Below are 11,771 nucleotides of genomic sequence, written 5' to 3' on the forward strand. Positions count from 1 at the left end.
GGGCTGGGACAGAAGTGACTGGTTTTAGTCTTGGTGAGGAAGGGGCAGCAATACTAACCTTAGCATTTTTTGAAACATGTGAAAAAAAATCTTAGAGCGTGGAGACAAAGGCTATTGTAGTGTGGCTCAGGGAAATGAGCGAAGACCAGGGCCCTTTCTCTTCCAGTTCCCAGTCTGGCTGTGTGACTGTCACTCTCATGGCTTCAGAGTGGGTGCTGTTAAGGACCGATGTCATGCTGCTGTTTCGGGTAGGGAAAGGGAGTGAGAACAGCATCTATCCTTTTTAAGAAACTTTGCCTTATGACAGGGGAAGGGACATGCTTTACAAAAGACATTTGCCTACCACTTTCTGGCCATGACTGTGCCCGTGGCTGCTCTTAGGTGAAGGTGGGTTCAGAAAAAGAGGTTGTAGGCAGGGGTTGTGCTAGTCAACATGTTTGTGCAGAACCCCATAGGTCTTGGATATCAGGGGAAACAGATACAAACTGAGGTAGATGGACCTATGCCTTCAGAGCACTCTGATTCATGGCAGGGACATGGCTGACTCCCCACATACATTTGGTCTTCAAGTGCAGAGAGTTGAGTGTACACTTCCGTTCATGCTGTGTTAGCATTTGTCTGCACGGGGTTCCTTTCTGTTTTTTACATTTTTTTTTAAGTTTTTCTGGCTCAACATATTTTTACTTTTACTTTGCTAATCATTTTTACTCTCTTCTGTTTCTATTCCCATGCCCATCATTTGCAGCCATCTTGTGATTTACGTTATTTTATATGCAAGGATCTCGCTTCATTCCACAGATGTTTCAGAAGAGTTGGTTGTTCATTCTGTTTTCAAATTATACAAATGGTATTATTATCCATCTTTTTTAAAATATATTTTTCACTCTGCATGATTTGTGTTGAAAGATCCATTGATGTGGCCAGGCTGACCTCTGGAATGTTACTTCTATTGCTGTGTGGCACTCCACGCAGCTTACCTACAAATCTGTGTTCACTCACTACCTGAGTGATCCACACATGACTGCCCCCAGGGCTCCCTTCACGACAATATTACAGTGGTGAGCACAGGCTCTCGTGTGGGCTTCTATGAGAACCAACTGAAGTTCTGAACCACTAGAACAAATGGCGTGTGTACTCAATTTTACTAAATACCGCCAGGTTACTCTCTGGGATGCTCCCCCAATCCATACGCTAGGATTGCAGCTCTCATATACTCAGACATACACTGAAACTAGGTATTATCTAACTGTCTAATGTTGACTTGTTTGGTAAGTGAAAAGTGAAATCATTGTGTTTTAATTTACATTTCTCTAATTACTATTAAATTTAAATACTTTTTATTTCTTAAATGTGCCTTAAACTTTGTTTTTCTCTTCCATATCCACCAGCCATTTTTCTACTGGGGTTTCTCTCTTCCTCTTATTGATAGGATTTCACTGTATATTCTTGATATTATTCCCACGTCATTATTAGACACGGCCAACAACAATTTGTTTATCTATGTCCTTGTGTGCAAAATGAACAAAAGTTGTTAATCCTATGATCTGTGATTTTTGTAGTTTTGTTGTAGAAGACGTGCCCTACTTTCCTGTCAAAGATATCCTACATTTTCTTTCGTTAATTGTGGAGCCTTGCATTTCTCATTTAGACCAATAACATACACAGAGCCCATCTTTACAGGAGGTGCTCCAGCTTCAGGGCTCACGACATTGAGCCAGTTTCTCTAGTACTGCCTGTGACATGGCCTGTCCTGTGTCCATGATTGCTGGTGCACATGTACCATGCATTTTTTTTACATATATATGAGTCTGTCTCTGAATTCTCTACCATATTCTCTTTATACTTATGTCTCTGCATATATTTCAACGGCTTTTTATATGGCAGATGATTAGGTTTCTGCTGAAGAGAACTAGGTCCAATGGGTAGAACTTAAAGACAAATAGAGTTCTCAAGATAAAAAATGTTTCTAATGGGTGGAGGAGTGTGAAGATAGAATTGTCTGCCTTGTAAGTGTCCCTGTCCTATACTTGTTCAAGAATGTGGATCTCGACTTGCTGGAAAAGTCCAAGTCAAGTGGTGCATTCAGAACATGGTTTAATTAATTAATCTTGATCATGCACTTGTGCTATAGAAAATTTATAATTATCTAAGTAAAGACTAATTTAAAATGGGGTAAGCAACCTAGCTAAGGATGATATGTCCTAGAAAGTCAGAAAAAAATGACACCTGATTCTGCCACTGAGAAAGGAAGAAGAGCTGGTTTGCAGTGCCACTTGAGGCATCCTGCCCATGGCTAGAGTCAGTGTGTCTGGATTTCTAGGAGTCTCCACTGAATGTAATTCTCAGAGCAGGGGAAATAGAATCGAATCAGTCAAGTCTTTGCAGAGGAACTTGAAGTGTGGTCAGAGGTTAATGTGATGATGACTAGTCTATTCTAGTCCTTATAAGTTGCCTTGAGAAATAGACAAATTGTTACCATAATTCTCCAAGGACAGATGTGCTCCTCTGCCAGGAGTACTGTGCAGAATGGCATCACGCATTGCTACTTAGCAGCTTTGATATTTTGGTCTAGTAACATAATCACTCCTTAAAACTCAGTTTCCTCATGTGAAAATGTGGATAATATATCTTACCAATATTGTGGGATTGTTCAGGTTTAATAATGTTTTCATAGGCAATTTGCACAACATGTACCATTGTGAGAACTTGGAATGAATTTCTCTGCTCTTTGGGAGGTTGCAAAGAGAAAGCAGCAATCAGAGCTTTAAGAGATTAATTAATAAATTTATTCACACAACTCTCTAAGATGTGTTCTCTATAATTAGTGATAGATATTTTATCATCAACATTTATATTCACTTAAATCTTCAGTTGCAAGATTTTAAGTTCCGTATATATTTAAAAATAGTCATACTTTTCAGACATCACCTGTTTTTCTATGATACTAATCTTTTGGTGGTTCCAAAATTTGAAATAAGAATCTCAATTGTTTTTTGTAGTTTTTTCAGGATTTGGTTATATTTGCTTTCTTTATTAGCGTTCTTTTTTTTATAAATAAAATTTTATTAATGTTAATGGGGTGACATCAATAAATCAGGGTACATATATTCAAAGAAAACATGTCCAGGTTATCTTATCATTCAATTATGTTCCATACCCATCACCCAAAGTCAGATTGTCCTCTGTCACCCTCTATCTAGTTTTCTTTGTGACCCTCCCCCTCCCCCTTCCCCTCTCCCTCCTTCCCTCCCACACACCCCCTCCCCCCCACTCCGGTAACCACCACACTCTTGTCCATGTCTCTTAGTCTTGTGTTTATGTCCCACCAATGTAGGAATCATGTAGTTCTTGTTTTTTTTCTGATTTACTTATTTCACTCCATATAATGTTATCAAGATCCCACCATTTTGTTGTAAGTGATCTGATGTCATCATTTCTTATGGCTGAGTAGTATTCCATAGTGTATATGTGCCACATCTTCTTTATTCAGTCTTCTATTGAAGGGCTTTTTGGTTGTTTCCATGTCTTAGTGTTCAGTTAATAGAATTGAATAAATACATGGAGTATGCATTATCATCACACATATCTTTAGTTGATGCTATTTATAAGAATATTTCTTGGCCAAGACATGGAAACAACCAAAGTGTCCCTTGATAGAGGATTGGATAAAGAAGATGTGGTACATATGTACAATGGAATACTACTCAGCCATAGAAATGATGGCATAGTGACATTTATGACAACATGGATGGACCTTGAGAACATTATACTGAGTGAAATAAGTAAATCAGAAAAAGCTAAGAACTGTGTGATTTCACACATAGGTGGGATATAAAACTGAGTCTCATGGACGTAGATAAAAATGAAGTGGTGACCAAGGAGGAAAGGGATGTGGGGGAGGGAGATAGGTAGAGAATGGGGGAAAAGGTGTAAAGAGGGACAAATATAAGGTGATGAAAAATGATTTGACGTTGGATGATGGGTATACAACATGAACAACAGTTCAAATGTTATAGAAATGTTTACCTGAAACCTATGGACTCTTATTGACCAATGTCACCATGGTATAGGTAATTTTCTAAGTAAAATGAAATATTAAAAAAATGTATTTCTCAAGTTTGTACAGTTTGTGCATGGGGGAGCCAGTATTCTGATGCACGTCTCTATGGCTTTAAAAACAATTTCCACATTATAAAGACCTGTAAATTAATCTGGGAATGAGTAGTGTAATTTAGGTTTTAAATGAAGCAAGGCCTGGTGGCTGCCAGAAACTTGATTACAGGCAAATCAGGTGTAGAAAGTAACACGGGACCCTTAATGAGGGTCTGAATGACATGTTAGTGATTATACTTTTGAAGGTGTTGTGACCATATTTAAGGGGACTATAAAGGACCTAGATTTTGTATTAACAAAAAATGTGATGAAATACTATAATATTTTTAGGTCTAATTTTGAATTAAAATTTTATAGGAAGACAGGAAGGCCTGAAAATAGAACAATTTATGAAAACCCATTTCCCCCCCAAACCTTGGGGTAGCTGGAATTAAAAAGGAAAAAAGGACTCCAAAGTAGAAAAATCCTCTTCCTGAAATATGGCAATTTAAAAATTGTGGCAAAGGCTGACAAATGGGGATTTGAAAATAAGTCAGAAAATCACTACTCGGGATCTTTTGAAGGGAGGAGAGTCAGCACTAGTAATCAGAGAGTTAAGCTCACTCTAAGAGACTTGAAATGCCACCAGTGTTTAAATCAGTGCAACTAGACATTAAAACATAATTACACATTTTATCATGGAAATTTGTCATGGAGGACATATTTTGAGATGAATATATTTCTGCAATGGAAATGCATTTTTGAGACCAATATCATATGGTGAACAAAACTCATATAGTTTTTGTTCAAAGCAAAGAGCTTTGTAAGACCACCAGTCTGGTGTCTGGAAATTTATGTGTACCACCTATCTCATGAGTGATGATTATAAATGACATATTCATTGTAGAGATTGATGTTGATTGCATATATCAATGAGGAAAAAAAAATCTTTGACAGAGTTAAATAATTCTGACTTAAAAATACTTAACATGGAAAATAAGAAAAACCATTTAAATATAATAGAGCAATATAATATAAAACAAAACCAATACATTTTAGCTATACCAGAAAAATAATAAAGCAATTTCAGTTAAAGTTGAGCAGATTTGGCACCTGTCACAATCCTCATCAAATGTGGAGAGGGAAGAAAATGAAATAACAGGCAAAACATTGGGGAAAAATTATCTTTTTAATGATTATATTTTTGTGTACATAGAAAATACAAAACAAGTAAAAAAATAATAACCTATAAATTAATTTGTAAAAAATACTACAATTAATCAGATTTATAACATATATACATACCAGAAAAATGCCTAAAAAGCTTTTCTGAATTACCTACATTTGGGAAATGGGGAGAATAATTTTTGTGATGTAACTCTCAAACTCTCAGGATAAACATTAAGAAAGACACAAAGATGTATAGATATCTTATTAAAAAAATTCTAAAAAAAAATGAAAATGCTGAACTTGTGTAAAACAGAATAATTCATGAGAAATAATATAATTTGCAATTGAGTTATTGATCCAGAAAGCTTAATGGAGCCACCAAAATATTAGAAATAAGCAATGACTTCATCAAAGGAGTCAGTTATAAATAAATACATATATAAATAAATACAAATAAAATCTGGCAGAACATATACTAGAAATCGGGCTGCCTGAGGGGAGAGCTGAGGCTCCCCTATTTTCTCGATACCTGTGGTTCTCAAACACAAGCGTGGGTGGTGATTGAGTGGAGAGATCATGAAAGTGAGAGTGCTGGGCCCCCTTCCCAGAGGTGCTGATTCAGTAGAACTGGGTGCATCCTGAGAACTAACTGCACTTCGAACCAGTTCCCAGGTGACTTTGCTGCATTGATCCCTGCACTAGATTTGAGTAGCCTTCCTTCTGGGAAGTGGGAAAGATATCCAGTTCCATTCCACAAGAAAACCAACCTTGGCAAGCCTTCCCCAACCTTTCCCCTCTGCTGTCCAAGTGAATGAAGTTCAGTCCTAGCCCCAGAATCCAACCCCTCAGTGGGAATCTAGAATCAGCATCCATCAGTCTCCTGACTCTCCTAGGAGAGGCCTACCTGTTTCTTCCAAAACCAAGGCTCAAAGCTTTCCTATTATCTCTAAGTGAGCAATGCTGCCATCCCTAAAACTAGAGGAGGAGGCTAGAGGAAGGAGGCTAGAAGGAGGAGGAGGCTGGAGGGAGAAAGTAGTCTGGAGAGGCTCAAATGACGCCTCAGTTTTTGAGGAGTTTCATCATGTCAGCTTCTCAGCGGGATGCCCATTCTGTGCTCGGACCAAACTCCTGGTATTTGCAGATCACTCTTCTCAGACATTGCAACATCAGATTGGGCTAATGGCTGGATCTGTAGGACTTGCCTGGTAGGCCCTGGAGAACTTTCAGTCACATCAATGCTGGGACTCCACCCCTTAGAGACTGATTCACTGGTCTGGGGTAAAGCTGTTGAGATTGCATAAAAGCATCCCCAGGGAATTTAATGTGTCTCCATGACTGAGAAGAGCTTCTTCCCTCTTACCTCAAAACCTGGTGAGAATAACTATGCCCAGGACAGAGAATTGAGAAAAATCTTCCCTGATAAAACCAAATATTTTCTCTTTATGTCACCTAGACAGATATACTTTCCAATTAAGAATAAAGCTCCAAAGTACCCCTTAGTTAAATATTAATTCTGGTGGAGAACTTGAATTGCCCTATACCAACCGCCAAGGCCCCCAGGCAGTTCACCCCCACGATGGTGAATTTTATGTGCCCACTTGGCTGGAAAATGGAGCCCAGATGTTCAGTCAGACACGACCTAGAGCAGTGGTAGTCAACCTGGTCCTTACCACCCAAGAGTGGGCATTCCAGCTTTCATGGTGGGCAGTAGTGGAGCAACCAAAGTATAAATAAAAAGATAGATTTAACTATAGTAAGTTGTTTTATAAAGATTTATTCTGTCAAACTTAGTGAAAATCCAACATAGAATACTTGGTAAGTAATTATTATTATATGCTTTAACTTGCTGTAACTCTGCTTTATAAATTTTATAAAGTAAAGTTACTTCCCTACTTTATAAATTACCATTACTGTGGAACTGGTGGGCAGTTAGAAAATTTACTACTAACAGATACAAAAGTGGGCAGTAGGTAGAAAAAGGTTGACTGCCCCTGATCTAGATGTTTCTGTGGAGATATTTTTAAAATGAGATTACCATTTAAATCAGTAGTCTATGAGTAAAGCAAATTACCTTCCGCAGTGTGGGTGGGTCTCGCCCAATCAATTTAAGGCCTTACGAGAAAAGACTGAGGAAGAGAGAATTCTGCTTGTAGATGCCTTTAGACTTGAGTTGTAAAATCAACTCTTCCCTGTGTCCCAGGCTGTTCTGCAGATTCTGGTCTTGACAGCCCCCCAAATCCTGTAAGTCAGTCCCTTAAAACAATCTCTCTCTTATACCTTCTATTATGTCCTATATATTTATGAAGTTTTATATATCCTTATCTATCTATCTATCTATCTATCTATCTATCTATCTATCTATCTATCTATCATCTATATATTCATCCATCTATGTATCTATCTATGTATCTATCTATATATCTCTATCTATCTATCTATCTATCTATCTATCTATCTATCTATCTATCTATCTATCTATCTATCTATCATCTCTTAGTAGTTCTGCATCTTTAGAGAACCCTGACTAGTATATCATCCAATTAGGTGGAAATGATATTAATGACTAAGTCTTTGGGGTTCATGGATTTCCTTTGGGCAACTTTGGTCCTTGAACAGATTAAAGATCAACACTAATTTCTCTAAATTATGCTTAAAATCTTCTGGTCATATAATGGGGTGCTGAGTGTCGACGTCTACAGCCCCTGTGCTTGATCTCACCCCACTCAGAGCCCCTAAGATGAGGTATTCATAAAGAATAGGGGATGAGGTAACTGAAATTTCATGTTTAGGTCTTAAAATCGTTCCAGTTATTCTAAAGTATGGGACAACGAGACAGCATTCAACAGAGCATTTAACAGTCAACTCTGTACTTAAGATTCCAATTTCAGAACTGCACATTAAGCCATTGTTTGGGGAGAACATTGGGCAAAAGCTAAAAGGCACATCATGGACTATTAACCTTGACTGCAAAGCCTTCTAGATAGAGAAGAACAATTGCCCAAATAGGCTGTTTTTCCATTATCATCTTAGCTTTGTGAGTCAGAGAAAGCACATTGTTAATCAACGTTTGCCTTGTTTTACACAGGTCAGAATGTTCTAAAAAATAAGACCTTGGTAAACTGACCATGTGTGTTGCCCGGTATTATTTTACTGGAAATGTTGCTGCTACCATTAGGCTGATCCGAAGCTGTGACTCTCAAAAAATAGCATGTGTCATCATCCTGCAAAAGTTTGAAACACACAGATTTCTGGGCCCCCACCCCTAGAGTTTTAGATTTAGTGGGTCTAGGGTTGTGTGAAAATTTTTTGTTTATTTTTACAAGTCCCCAAGTGATGCTGACATTGCTGGCCGGTGGACCACACTTCCAGAAACTCTGAATCTTCAACAGATGCCACCAAATAAGTGACTGATGACAAATATTGCTCCCACTTGGGTTCAGCACAAGATCAACAGCGATGCACTGAGCAATTAATATGTGCTTGGTCACCACTGTGGTACATGTTCTGTAATTGCTGTTATCAAAGAACTCACCACATATTTGGAGAATCAAGACTATTATCTCTAGAGCAAAATGTGGAATGTAACTGTGTGTGACACAGCAGGGAAATTGGCAAGAGTTTAGTGGACACAGAAAGTTTCCATGAAAGGGGAACTTGAACGAGGCTTGAAAAATTAGACCAATATGTTAGAGAAGGAGGGAAAAGTCAGGGTGGAGCAACTTTATGGGGACAGGGCATTAAGTTGGCAGTCTAAGAAGAATGATTGGTGTCTTGCTTATGTATGAATTTAACAAATAACTTGAGAGATCACCATGACTTAGAATGGTGAACTGGTTCAGAATGGTTGGTGAAGAGGTATATTTTGAAAATTCTGCCTGACCAGTCAGTGGTGCACTGGATAGAGCATCGACCTGGGACACTAAGGACCCAGGTTTGAAACTCTGAAGTTGCCAGCTTGAGCGTGGGCTCATCCAGCTAGGGCACAGGCTCATCAGCTTGAGTGTGGGGTCACAGGCTTGAGTGTTGGATCAGAAACATGACCCCAAAGTTGCTGGCTTGAGCCCAAGGTTGCTGGTTTGAGCAAGGGGGTCACTGGCACAGCTGGAGCCCCTTAGTGAAGGCACATATGAGAAAGCAATCAATGAAAAACTAAGATGCCACAATGATGAGTTGATACTTCTCATCTCTCTCCCTTCCTGTCTGTTCCTCTCTCTTATATATGTATGTATGTATATATACACATGTGTACACACACACACACACACACACACGTGCGCGCATACATGCATAAAATTAAAGTTCTGCCAGAAAGTAGGGTTGAAGAAAGAGATGGAGAGAAATATGAGTGGAAATACACTAGGACCCACACTGATGGATGGCTAACAGAGAAAATAAAAAGAAGAGATCTCCTCCAAGACTGAAGGGAAATCCAAAGGACACAGGATTTATTTTCAGTATAATGGTCTACTGTCAAAATTAAATGTTTATATACATAAATCTATAGTTATTAAATGTTGCTTGCACATGAATACTATAAATTATATGCACTTTTGAAGTACACATTAATAAACACTGACTTTGAACTAATGGAATTTCCATTAATATTATGATAGCATTAGATTTTTTTATGTGACTATTTTCTAGAACTAGATTAATTAAATTTAATAAATATAAATTACAAAGTAGTGTGGTAATAAATTTTTTATTTTTATTTTTTGGGGTTTTTTGTGGATAAATGAAGTTTAATACTTATACTTTGTTTCTCCTAATTTGAAGGATGGAGAATATAGAAGTTATGCAGTTTTCCAAAGGGGACCAAATGTATAATCTAGATTTGATGCTATTATAAAAAGAGCATAGATTCAAAAAATAAAAATTGGTTTAAGGGTCAGTGGTATATTTGGTAAAAAAATAATTGAAAATAACTGGAGGAAGAATATAAAAATTTTACCATCACATAATTTAAGAATTTAGTGGTTTTTTGGGGGTAGGACAGAGCTGTTGTGGTAAAAGAAGCAGGTGTAATTTTATGAATGAATCTCGTGGGTATGAAATTTCTGAATTTTATCGAGAGCAGCACAGTGATCATTCATGATGATCAAATAATGGCTTGGCAGACTCCACCAGTGTCTAGCATCAGTGTTACTGTGTTTGGTATTAGCGGAACCTCCCTCCTCGAAGATAGAGCTGGGCTTCCCCCTCACTGAGAGTTTCATGCTCTCAGCCTGGGCAGTGCCATCGAGCTTGCACTGGTTGAATCATACTTTGGGGTTAATAGAAAGGTTACTCACGGCTGCAATGGCCACATTGGCAGAGTTGAGACAACCCTAGTCACAAGGCAACCATCACATCTCCAACATGTCTCAAGGATGCAGGTGGCATTGGACAGAAAGATGTTCAGACAGTGTGGATGCAGGATCCAAACAGCGGCCACATGAGTATCAAGTTGAACTGTTTGCTCAGAACTTAGTGTGTTGTATTCCACTATAAACAGCAGAGGATATTTGTTATGGATAGTCAGTACATTATTTTAAGGAACGTCAGAAATCCCAGATGACATATAATATGGATATCATTTATACATATACTTTATATGTATGTACATGTATATATAAAATTATACAATGGATAAAAAAATCACAAGTAAATAATGTTGCCTATCACATATGTCATATTGGTTTGGAACCTGTGACTGTGAGTTAAGAGGGCATGAATCTTTCTATTTCACAAGAACTATGGACAGATGGGATAGAAACAACCAAGAATACTTCAGAGGTCATAGAAGGATAGAGTTTGGTCAACTTGAGGTGGAAATCAGTATGGAGGAGGAGGTTGAGGAATTTACCAAGATATGTTTACAGGAAGAAAGGCCAGAACTGAACAAATGAGTAGGGGCCTGCTTTTCTAGAAGAGTGATGCTAAACCAATAACGATACCTGAGCAGGTCAGTTACAGGCATCACACAGACAGATTATCTGCACATAATAAGGATTACAGAACAAGATGATGGCTGGCACAGATAAAAACTGTGGTTAAACATAGAATTAAATTACGTCTCTTAAGGTTTGCATTCAGAAAAACTTTTGAATAGTGATATTTCTGATCATTGTACATTGATTTTAAAACTAAAACTTTTAAATTAGACATTTGGCTAGTCAGTATTTTCCAACTTTAAGTTTCTGAATCTATAAGGGTCTGCTAAATTAGTAATGGAATCTGTGAATTATTTTTTTTAACATTTATAAACACCTTTAGGATATCATACATATTTCTGTGTGATTGTGTTGAAAGGGCACCGAAAGTGGTTCTTCACTTTGACGAGAGTAAAATCAATTTATGGCAGTAAAGCTTTATCTTATGCTGATACAAAGCTCTTATTGGCTTCAATGACCTTGATTTATAAAAAATGAGAAGATGAAATAAGTGTTACTTAATGAATTCAGTGATCTCAGCAAGTTCCTTTGCTGTTGTCAATAAGCTGAAATTGATAGCTCTAGTTTTAAAATCTA

Source organism: Saccopteryx leptura, chromosome 2, assembly GCF_036850995.1.
Source record: "Saccopteryx leptura isolate mSacLep1 chromosome 2, mSacLep1_pri_phased_curated, whole genome shotgun sequence".
NCBI classification, from domain to species: Eukaryota; Metazoa; Chordata; class Mammalia; order Chiroptera; family Emballonuridae; genus Saccopteryx; species Saccopteryx leptura.